At 40.0% G+C, this 11,871-nt stretch overlaps 1 long non-coding RNA gene across 1 annotated transcript; it reads right to left on the reverse strand.

Annotated features, from left to right (window-relative positions):
- Window positions 1-8,945: 8,945 nt before the first annotated feature.
- On the reverse strand, window positions 8,946-9,689 carry LOC117358236. The gene is made up of 2 exons (XR_004538973.1): window positions 9,633-9,689; window positions 8,946-9,088 (listed from the first exon to the last, which is right to left on the reverse strand). It is a non-coding gene; the product is annotated as an uncharacterized LOC117358236 (long non-coding RNA).
- Window positions 9,690-11,871: the final 2,182 nt, after the last annotated feature.

Genomic DNA, 11,871 nt, shown 5'->3' on the forward strand with positions numbered 1-11,871 from the left:
TTTCTTCTATTCCCCGTGTACACAACCATCTCTTTCCCTCCCTTCCTCTCTCCCAAGTCGATGCCTTCTGTGCCAAAAACCCATTCCTCCCCCACCTCAGCATCTCTTTCCCTCCCTTCCTCTCTCCCAAGTCGATGCCTTCTGTGCCAAAAACCCATTCCCTCCCCCACCTCAGCATCTCTTTCCCTCTCTTCCTCTCTCCCAAGTCGATGCCTTCTGTGCCAAAAACCCATTCCCTCCCCACCTCAGCATCTCTTTCCCTCCCTTCTTCTCTCCCAAGTCCATGCCTTCTGTGTCCAAAAACCCATTCCCTCCCCATCTCAGCATTTCTTTCCCTCCCTTCCTCTCCCAAGTCCATGTCTTCTGTGTCCAAAAACCCATTCCCTCCCCCACCTCAGCATCTCTTTCCCTCCCTTCCTCTCTCCCAAATTCATGCTTTGTGTCCAAAATGCACTCCCTCCCCCTTTTGTGTTCCGCATTTGCCTCCCAGCCCATCTTTGCAACTTTCTCAGCAAAACAGAGCTCGAGCCGAGAGGCTTGTTTCCTGTTTCCTGCCTGCCCTGCCGCGCACACATAGCCGACCGGAAGCTGACGTCGGAGGGCAGGCTTTGCTTAAGCCCTCCCTCCGACGTCAGCGCTGACATCTGGGAACACTTGCGATCGGCTATATGTGAGCGGCAGGGCAGGTTGAAACTGAAGACGAGCCTCGCGGCTCGAGATGTATTGAACACCGCGGGTTCCCCGTCCAGCTCTCTCCTGTGCACCTGGGGCAGACCGCCCCCTCCCCTAGACTGTGGCCTAGGACCCTGGGGGAGCCTGGGCCCCCTATCAGCTCCGGGCCCCTGAATGCAGGACTGGTAGTGCTGCCCTGATGGTGGCCCTGCCTGCACGTGATTGACACAAAGCCTTTCCTCTGACGTCAGCTCTGACTTCGGGAGAAGACTTCCAGTTGGCTACATGTTCATGCTGTAGGCAGGAAAAGAAGACAAGCCTCTCTACTAGAGACTTTAATTCAGTAGCATAATTAAATGAAATAACTATTTCTGACGTTTATAGGGATTGCGGGGATGGAGGGGATTCCTTGCGGGGACGGGTGGGGACGGAGGGGATTCCTCGCGGGGATGGGTGGGGACGGGTGGGATTCCTCACGGGGATGGGTGGGGACGGGTGGGATTTCTGTCCCCGCGCAACTCTCTAATGTGCACATGAGAATTCTGAGAGAGTGTGCATGTGGAAATTCTAAGAGAGTGTGCACATGGAAATTCTGAGAGTGTGTGCATGTGGGATTCTCAACAGTTTTTCAGTAGTTAGAGTCAGGATTATGATTTGAGTAGTAAAAAAAAAGTTATTTTAGTTAATTTTTGGATTTAAGAGTAATTAAAGCTAGTGAAATTGATAGTTGAAAAGAATAAGAAGCTATGTTAAGTAATTCAAGGAGACTGTAAAGCAACTTCTGAGTTTTAAGATTTGGTAAAGGGTAATTGTTAAGAAAAATTAAAAGGTAGGTGGAGAGTTTAAAGAAGAATTCTTTGATTTGGAAAGCTATTCTGAATTAATATTATAGAGGAAGAAGTGGCAGGTTTTAGTAATATGTTGTATCTGGGCGATGGATAGAGAGGTGTCAAAGATGACCCCGAGATTACAAGCAGACAAAACAGGAAGGATGAGAGTGCTGTCCACAGATGGAGAATGAGGGAAGCGGAGAGGTGGGTTTAGTTGGGAAGATGAGCAGCTCTGTTTTAGCAATATTCAATTTTAGATGGCAGTGAGACATCCAAGTGGCAATGTCAGACAGGCAGGCTGATACTCTGGCACAGAGAGGTAGATCTGGGAATCATCAGCATAAAGGTAATACTTAATGTGACCATACATCCCATTTTTAATTACCTTGTCTCGTTATCCCGAAGCACACCCGAAATGTTCTGTTTTCAGAGCCCAGGATTTCTTCCTGCTTCTCCTTGCTTCCCTGACGCAGCAACAGGCCAGGCGCTGCAACGACTACACTGCACATGTGCTGGGCCTACAAGCCTTCCCCACTGATGTCAATTCTGGCTGTCCTGGAACTTCCTCTCTGACATCAGAATTGACGTCAGGGCGGGGTGGGGGGGGAGAGACTTGTAGGCCTGGCGCTTGTGCAGTGCAGTCGCTACATGTGCCTTGGTATTGCTGCGTCAGGCAAGCAGGGTGCGTGGGGGCAGAGGAAGCAGGGTGGCTTGGGGAAGCAGGGTGGCTGGGGGGGGGGGCAGGGAGAGAGAAAGTAAGAAAAAGAAATGAAATTTTGGATGCACAGTCAGAAGGAAGTGCAACCAGAGACTCATGAAATCACCAGACAACAAAGGTAGGAAAAATGATTTTATTTTCAATTTAGTGATCAAAATGTGTCAGTTTTGAGAATTTATATCTGCTCTCTATATTTTGCACTATATTTAATGGGATCCGGGAATGGGGGGGGGGGGGGGTCCTGTCCCATTTTGAGCAAAAAAATAAATGGTCACGTTAGTGATACTGGAAGCCGAGGGAGGAGATCAGCTCTCCAAGTGAGCAAGTGTAGATTGAGAAAAGGAGTGGGCCCTGGACGCACTCGTTTTCATAGTGGTCAGTTACAGATGTGAAAACTAGACACTACGGAAACAAGACAGAAAGAGGATTTACTCATTTGAGCTTTGTGCTGGAGAAGGATTTTAGGCGTACAATTGAACACCAGACGAACTAACAAATCAATTCTGGAAGAGATCAAACTGGCTATGTCACTTGAAGTCCAAATGATGAAGTTAAGACTGTCTTATTTTGGTCATACAATCAGAAGAGAGAGATCACTGGAGAAGGACATCATGTTTGGGAAGATTGAAGGAATCAGGCGAGGAGGGCGACCTGCAATCAAATAGCTTGACACGTTGAAAACAACCATGGGAATGACGCTGGAGGACTTTTCCGGACTAGCACAAAACCAATTTCTTTTTAGATCTGCAATCCCTCAAGTTACTAGGACTCGAGCACAAGTCGATAGCACCTAACAACAACAAATATAGTTATATAGCTCTGGATACCAGATGTATTTAGACATGTTTTTATGCTATGCCTGTTCCTGAAGCCATGCTGGGAAGGTAGTGGTATGTTCTAGTGTATGATAGAATTTGCAGTCGCATCCCAAGTAAAAAATTATATCAGTTTTGCTATAAACAGTATGCATGCTACTGGTCTGTAGCCTGCTGGCTGGGTGAAGTCTAAGTTTGCTCCCTTTGGGATGGGTGCAAGTAGTATATCATCAAATTCCTTTGAGAACTATCCTTGTTGTACTTCATCTGTTGATTTTATCTGTGGCAGCATTTTGGATCAGATCTTGTTCTAATTTTTAGGCCTTGAGCCACCAGGTGAAAGCAACCATTCTTCCATCTTCTTGTATGACATACTTTTCTACCTGACTCACTTGCTTTTCTTTGATGAAAATAATGAATGCATTTGTAAAAATACACTACCTTGGGTGAATCTCTTCATGACTCCATTTACTAAGGTGCACTAGCGTTTTTAGCGCACGCAGGAAATTACCATGCGCTAAACCACACGCTATGCTTCTAGAACTAACGCCAGCTCAGTGCTGGCATTAAGGTCTAGCATGTGCGGCAATATAGTGCGCTCTATTCCGCGCATTAAAGCCCTAACGCGGCTTAGTAAAAGGAGCCCTATGTTCGGACCATCATAGCTTTAAGAGATTGCGTAAAACAAAGTTATTTGTTGATGCATATCTGTGAATTGCTCCCTTGGATTTTGTTCTAAATTTACTTGTAATGGCAGTGAAGGATGATATTGAGGAGGCCTCAAGTTGCACTTCTTAAGTTGTTTTGAATTATGTAGGTGCTATTTTTATGTATGTTACTTTGGAAACCGCTGAGACTCCAGGTGGTACATACATTTTTAAAATAAATAAATAATAAAGGCCATTAATAAGTCCAAATATATAATTAATTTACAAAAAACGCCAATCCTGTTTTAAAACCTGTGCATTAAATTGTTCTGACAAGCTTCAAGGTTAGTTCCACATTTTACTGTAGCTCACCACAAGCCTGCCCAGCTGTTTTTTACTTCATTTCTGAGATGAAATGGCAAACATCTTTTTCTATAGTGCCTGTTTTCTGAATTACCCTGTCTTACTGTGCTTGGATTCCAAATTATTTCCAGGCTAGCATCAAGGTATAGACGCAGCACATAGGCTTGTCACACTTTAGCAGAGTCACCTTATTATATTATACTTTTAAATGACACCGGAGTCCTATCTCAGCTTATGTTAAATGATTTAGAAGTCCATTGTATTGTACATGCATTTGGCTTCTGATTTATGTTTTAACTGAGAAAGCAGGATAAAAAAATCCCTGATAGCAAACATTAAGGGCACTGTGTTAAATGCACCAAAGCCCATAGGAATTGCATGGGCTTCGGTGTGTTTACCACGGCAGTATTGCTACTGCAGCTTTGAAAAAAAGACCCTAAAATAGGCACTTTTTGGATAAAATACCAGAAAACCTTTACTTCCCTGTATGCTCTCTCAGCCCTCCCCTGGCTTGTCATGTATTCTACACTTTTTTTTCTATAAGTTAGCCCGAGAGCTAGTCTCGACGGGCGTTGATAACACGGGGCTGGAAGGCTCTTCGGGTCTGCCCGTCGTGATTGGTTCTTGGGGGGAAGAGAGGCGGGACAAAGTTTAAAAGGGAGTTTAGGATAGGAGGAAATGCGTCCTGCCGAGTTTAGGAGTGCAGGATTGGCTAGCGGCAGGACGCTCAGGGCAGGGTTATTTTAGAGTCAAGCCGCCGAGTGTCGGGTCTCTCTCTGTCCTCGGCGGCGGCTTTCCCGCCCGCCCTCCCTTTGCGGGGTGGTTTGGTTCCCGGGTGGGAGCTCTAGAGTTGCAGGCGGGGTTCAAGCTACCAAAAAGCCGGGGCTCATCCGGAAATGAGTGGCTAGAGGGCAGCTGGTTCGGAAGCGGGTCCCAGGTGGGCTGGTGACCTGACCGAAGGGGCAGGGCGGTTCCTGCCACCCCCCCTGACCTTTGCTGACAGGGGCGGGGTCACGGGGGCCATATAGCTGTTTATATGTAACTGTATGGTAGCTTGATGGTTGTTCATAATTCTGTGTTATTGTTGTTATAATAAACAGAGCTGCGACTCTATTTTTCCAATTTAATGTTGTTGTGTCTTTATTTATGGGTACTTAGGTTGAGGATCTTGTTTGAGATACAGGTGGGTGGGGGTGGGTGGGGAAAGAGACCGATGGCCTTTCCAGATCCAGCTGTTATCAAGTGACTCCTAAGTGATGCAAATATTAAATATTATATTACACTGTTAAAAAAAAAAAGTCTCCCAACCCCCTGTGGTGTAAAAACACTGAAACATTGGTTGATATTCAGAGACACTTATCTGGCTAGGAGGAGCTCTTATCTGGATGATCACCACTCACAGGGGCCAACCACTGGATTATGCTGCTGAAAATATTTACTGACCGCCACTGTTCCCTTTAGGCCAGTGGTCTAAAACTCGCGGCCCGGGGGTCACATGCGGCCCGCCAGGTACTATTTTGAGGCCCTTGGTATTATAAAGAATGATTCTTTATGGGAAAACTTGTGCCTTAGATGTTCAGCGGTCATATTGAGCATGGGGCATTGACGCCATTTGTGAAAGCTTCAGGTTTGAAAATAATTCTACATGCAAAATGACACCAGCGCAAGGTTTTAAAATTATAACCAGGATTTATTGAATTATTGGTTCTATTTTCCCATTATTAGATCAAAAGAATAGCATAATTGCTTACGTTGCGCTCATGGGAGATCATCATCGTGGCCAAAGACTGGCCTTCTCACAATGGTCTCTTTTTTCTATCTCATTACAGTCTATTATATAACTTTTGGTTTAGTGACATCATCAAGTTTGACGACCAATAACATTTCTCTGGGTGGTCTTAAAGTTTAGACAAAGAAACATTCCTCCATGTTTAAAAGTTATACAAAGTTTTCAGAAAATTACTTTTGATTTCTGAATTAACATTATAACATTCAAGAGAATCTATAATTATTAACATGGTGCTGATAAATTCTCAACCTCTCCCTAAATTGACAGTAACTTTAGTCTGGAAGAGGAAAGCTGACAGCTTCATGTTACACACAGTGATAAGCATGGGCTTCCAATGCCCCCCCTTCCTATGCTGGAGACTGACTAATTATTTCCAGATGTTGTGCTCAAGAGTTTTTTTCTTAATGTTTATGCTTATAAAACCATTTATATAAACCATTTATATTTTACATTCATGTCACCACATTCATGGGCCCCAAACATTCATAATTTCATTCATATCTTGGCCATTCATACTTCATACATTTTATATCTCAGTTTGGAATATGGAATCTAATATGCTTTTTTTTCCTAACTGGTCTAAGCACATCTGTTTTCAATTAGAACCACGAGGCTAAAGGCGGGAAGCTGAACAAAGAACAGAAACTATTCACTGGCACAAGATGCTGGCCTAAGACAGGACAGTTATAGTACACACAAAGAACCTAAAATGGATTCCATGTAATCCTGATTTCCACCATGATTTGGCTCAACAGCAAAGTACATACACAGATATTATTATGCTTTCCCTTATATTAATCCTTAGTATATTTTTCTCTGGCCTTAGCTACATTATATTTAAATGTTTTATTCACCTGTTTTTCGTACGCTTCTATTTGGGCGTGGTCCTTAACTGACACAGAATTGTCTCTAACTAGAATTACCCAGAACCATATGAAAAACTGGCCTTTTGTAGAAAAAAACTCCACAAAAAAATACTGCACTTATCATGCTTCTGACCTCAATATCGTCCCATAAACAGCACCCCCTGCTGGCCACGAGCCACGCGCCACGCGCCACGACTCAGTCCCCTCTTGGATATTACTGAATTTATGAAGTAATATTCATAATTGAGCTCGTGGTCTTATCTGTGGCGCTGGGGTTCACTCAGGGTACGGTTCTTCTTATGGATCAGTGTGTGTCTGTGCAAGTATATTCTTTTAATGCCAATTAGATAGCAAAAGCCAGAAAAATGTACTACCTAGGCCTGCAACGGCAGGTGCCTAGAAGATCTTACCCAAAGCATACTTGAATTCTCTAGTGAGAATGCAAGCAAATCCCATCCACTATTCTAGATAAAACCCATCTAAGTGTACATTTATGTAAGTTGCTGTCTAAACCATATCATATAGGAAACTTACCATTCCAGTGGTAGTTAGACAGTGTCTGTTCTAGGTGCAAGTACAGTCCTAGAGCAGAGACGTCTGTTGTTTTATTTATAGAGGTATTCATGAAACTCCAGTACTTTTAAAGTTTAAAAGTCAGAAAATTTAGAGAAAGTATAGCTAAAGAAAAATAGAACCCTAGATTTCCCTAAGATAAAGAGAACCTCAGTATTACCTAATTTAATTAGTCCCTATGCTCAAAAGTGTTATGTTATAAAATCTTGGAATTATATTAATAAAGTGTAAAATAATGCACAGTGTTAAGAAAACCCAAATATATGCTTAATATGGAAATGTACTCATGTGCAGATAATGCATGCACATCAGATATAAGTTTTCTTTTTCTGTGTGTGTTGCAGGAACTCATTTCTCAAATTTAAATTAAAATCATTAAAAGGACTGATGATATTAGCTGTTAAACCCAATTAAACAATATTGTGGCACTGTGTTACAGCTTAGAAGCTGCCACTGTGTATAGAAATACAGTCATATGAAATAAAATTTAAAATACAGGATACACAAAATATTTTCTGAGAACAATGCATGAAGACAATGATAAAGAAAATACAGTTATTAATACAATATCAGAATAAGTCTATGAAATTATGCAAAAGCATAATTAAAGTTCAGAAGCCTAATTCAAATGAAATGATTTAAAGTAACGTGGTTTAAGATAAAGTCTGTTTTTTTTCGTTCAAAATTTTTTATATGAGTCCAGAAATGTCTTTTGCAAATAGTTTTAGCAACTTGTAAGGTCGGAGTCTCTAAATTAATTTCAGTGAAATTTAAATCATGGCTTTAAAAAGTTCATGCTGCAACATTTTCATAATTCAAGCTTGGCTTTTCTGTAATGAAAGGTAAGCACAGCTCATTAGTTGAAGACAAAGGAACACTGAAATTCCCGCCGAAAATTCAGCATCGGAATTTTTTTTCTCTGTGTTCTCCACAGCTCTAGTGGTGGTATGTGGTACTGCTGGTCAGTGTAAATCCTGGAAGGAAAGCACATGTTCATTAACAAAAGAACAAAGAAAAGAGAAACACATAGCACTTTATCACGTTATCCCCTCTGCAAACTGTACTAATTCTTGTATTGCAGAGCCACATTCTCTGTGTTGAATTGTTGAAAGGATTCAAAGAAGGTTCTTAACTGAAACACAAAACATACAGATTAAATAGACTTTTTTCAGGGTCCTGTAGTACCAAAATATGGCTACAGGAAAATTTAAACATGCAGACACATTCTCTACATGGTAAAATTAGACTTTCTTTTTTTCTAACATCAGGGAATTATTCTCAATTTCATATTTTTTATTAGGTTCCTATCCTGAAGAGCTTACTTGTAAAAGTAAGCAAAATTTCAATTCCGAATTCATCCACTTACATAAAAGTTTATTATAATTGTTCTTTTCCGTTAACTAAGTTAGCAAGCCCTTTGTTTCACATTTATTTCGATTTTCAAAAAAATATAGGTACTTAACCTCTATTTTTCTTAATCTTTTTATTTTAAACTTCCCAATTTAATTTTAAATGTATTTAAATTTAATTACTCCCTAATCATACATTTTGGACAATGCACAAGTTTAAAAATACTTTATAAACCATGCAGGGGCACAAAAATTCATATTCAAAATTAATTTGAACCCTGAGATAAAAATATAAAGGCAGGGATTTTATTTTTCCCTTATGCACACTTGCCTGCTTTTAAGCATGGTATCTGTTTTTTGGAATAAATCTTTTTCTTTTCCACAAAATTATCCTTTCATTCCCAAGTCCAGCAGAATTCTTTTCTCTTCTCTCATCTTCCCTATCGAACTCCTCCATATCAGATCCCTTACAATCAAGGAATTAACATTTCACAAGCTTTCTTTCCACATTCCTGTACATTCGTTCTACAAACTATCTCCCTGCTTTGAAACAGCCAAACATTTAAACGATCTAGCTATTCAAACTTTCTTTTCCAAATTGTTTAAATATCACATTCTGACCCAACATTTCTTTTCTTGCAACACTCTTATAACCCTTTTAAAAAATAAAGGAACAAGGGAAAAATTCAAGCTACATAACGTCCTTTTTTTTTTTTTTCTTGTACAGAGCCCTTAGGCTACAAACAGCTTCTGAAACTCTCCCAAAGTACCTCCATTGTTCCTAACACCGCAGGGATCACTACAAAAACAACATACACAAACTTTACGGAACTCTAAACAGCATGCTGGTAAAGTTTTATCAGAGAGAGACCACATTGAATCTTTTTTCTACTACATCGGAAACAAATTTAAACCACGGATACATAGGATTCTCATGTCTTGCTAAACTACCAGTTCTCAATAAACCCTTTTAATATGCAAAACAGACTTGCTCCGAGATAAGCAAATACCTGTTGGAAATCTGTAGCCCTGAGACAAAGGACTCCATTGCTGCTATTCCCTCCCCCTCTTTCCTCACGTGATAGCTCTGTGGAAGGCGAGGGAGGAAAAAGGTGGGGGTGAAAATCCCCCATTTGCAGCCCGCTCTTTCAAACAAAGGAGACTGAAGGGAACGGGAAGCCATTAACTTTATTTTTCTTTTTCCAGAGACAAGAGAAAAAGTTAGGGCAGAGCAAAAAAGACTGAGAGACAGAACTGGAGTTTAGAAAGACAAAGCTGAGAAACACAATTTCTTTTTTCTTTTCAAAGTAGTTACTTCAGATAGGCACTGAAAATGCACAGAGGGAGACAAAGAAAGAGGGGGGGTGCCCTCAACCCGTTTTTTCAAACAAAAAGACGGGACAGAGGGAAACTTTTCAAAGTCAGATTAAAACAGACAGTTTTCACTTTCACAGAGAGAAACAAGTTAGTTCAGAGACAAAGCTTAGACACACAGCAGGAAAGAACAAATTTGTTTTTTTCTTCAAACTTAATAACGCATTTTTAAACAAGCAAAAACTTACGTTCACAGAGGAGACCTGCTCTCTACTGGGCACATTTTTTTCTTCTTTCAGACAGAGCCAGATGGAAAAATGCCAGCACTGCAAGGTTTTTTCTTTCTTTTCACAAGCCATCTTTCTGTGTTACTTTTATTTCTAATTTTTTTCTTTTTCTTTTTCCATTAATATTTAATTTCCACTAACTTCATATAATTATGTACAGATATATACAAGCATGCATGCTCATTATTGTTAAATAATATTTTTTATTATTATTTTTAATTAATTTTTTTTTTTTTTTTTTTTTTTTTATTATTATTTTTTTCTTTAAACAGGCGTAATACTCACAATTTTCCAGTTTTCCGGTCCCGTTTTATCTCTAATTTCCGCCATATTCCTGCGCAGCCAGTCAACCTGTGACTACCTTTTGTTACACAACCATGCGAAATCTCTAAAATTCCTAGAGCTTCTATGAATAACCTATAAGCTTTTTCAATGCGTCAAATTAGTTAGTTCCCGGGTTTCGGCACCAATTGAGCATGGGGCATTGACGCCATTTGTGAAAGCTTCAGGTTTGAAAATAATTCTACATGCAAAATGACACCAGCGCAAGGTTTTAAAATTATAACCAGGATTTATTGAATTATTGGTTCTATTTTCCCATTATTAGATCAAAAGAATAGCATAATTGCTTACGTTGCGCTCATGGGAGATCATCATCGTGGCCAAAGACTGGCCTTCTCACAATGGTCTCTTTTTTCTATCTCATTACAGTCTATTATATAACTTTTGGTTTAGTGACATCATCAAGTTTGACGACCAATAACATTTCTCTGGGTGGTCTTAAAGTTTAGACAAAGAAACATTCCTCCATGTTTAAAAGTTATACAAAGTTTTCAGAAAATTACTTTTGATTTCTGAATTAACATTATAACATTCAAGAGAATCTATAATTATTAACATGGTGCTGATAAATTCTCAACCTCTCCCTAAATTGACAGTAACTTTAGTCTGGAAGAGGAAAGCTGACAGCTTCATGTTACACACAGTGATAAGCATGGGCTTCCAATGCCCCCCCTTCCTATGCTGGAGACTGACTAATTATTTCCAGATGTTGTGCTCAAGAGTTTTTTTTCTTAATGTTTATGCTTATAAAACCATTTATATAAACCATTTATATTTTACATTCATGTCACCACATTCATGGGCCCCAAACATTCATAATTTCATTCATATCTTGGCCATTCATACTTCATACATTTTATATCTCAGTTTGGAATATGGAATCTAATATGCTTTTTTTTCCTAACTGGTCTAAGCACATCTGTTTTCAATTAGAACCACGAGGCTAAAGGCGGGAAGCTGAACAAAGAACAGAAACTATTCACTGGCACAAGATGCTGGCCTAAGACAGGACAGTTATAGTACACACAAAGAACCTAAAATGGATTCCATGTAATCCTGATTTCCACCATGATTTGGCTCAACAGCAAAGTACATACACAGATATTATTATGCTTTCCCTTATATTAATCCTTAGTATATTTTTCTCTGGCCTTAGCTACATTATATTTAAATGTTTTATTCACCTGTTTTTCGTACGCTTCTATTTGGGCGTGGTCCTTAACTGACACAGAATTGTCTCTAACTAGAATTACCCAGAACCATATGAAAAACTGGCCTTTTGTAGAAAAAAACTCCACAAAAAAAT

The sequence above is a fragment of the Geotrypetes seraphini genome, chromosome 3 (genome assembly GCF_902459505.1).
Source record: "Geotrypetes seraphini chromosome 3, aGeoSer1.1, whole genome shotgun sequence".
NCBI lineage: Eukaryota > Metazoa > Chordata > Amphibia > Gymnophiona > Dermophiidae > Geotrypetes > Geotrypetes seraphini.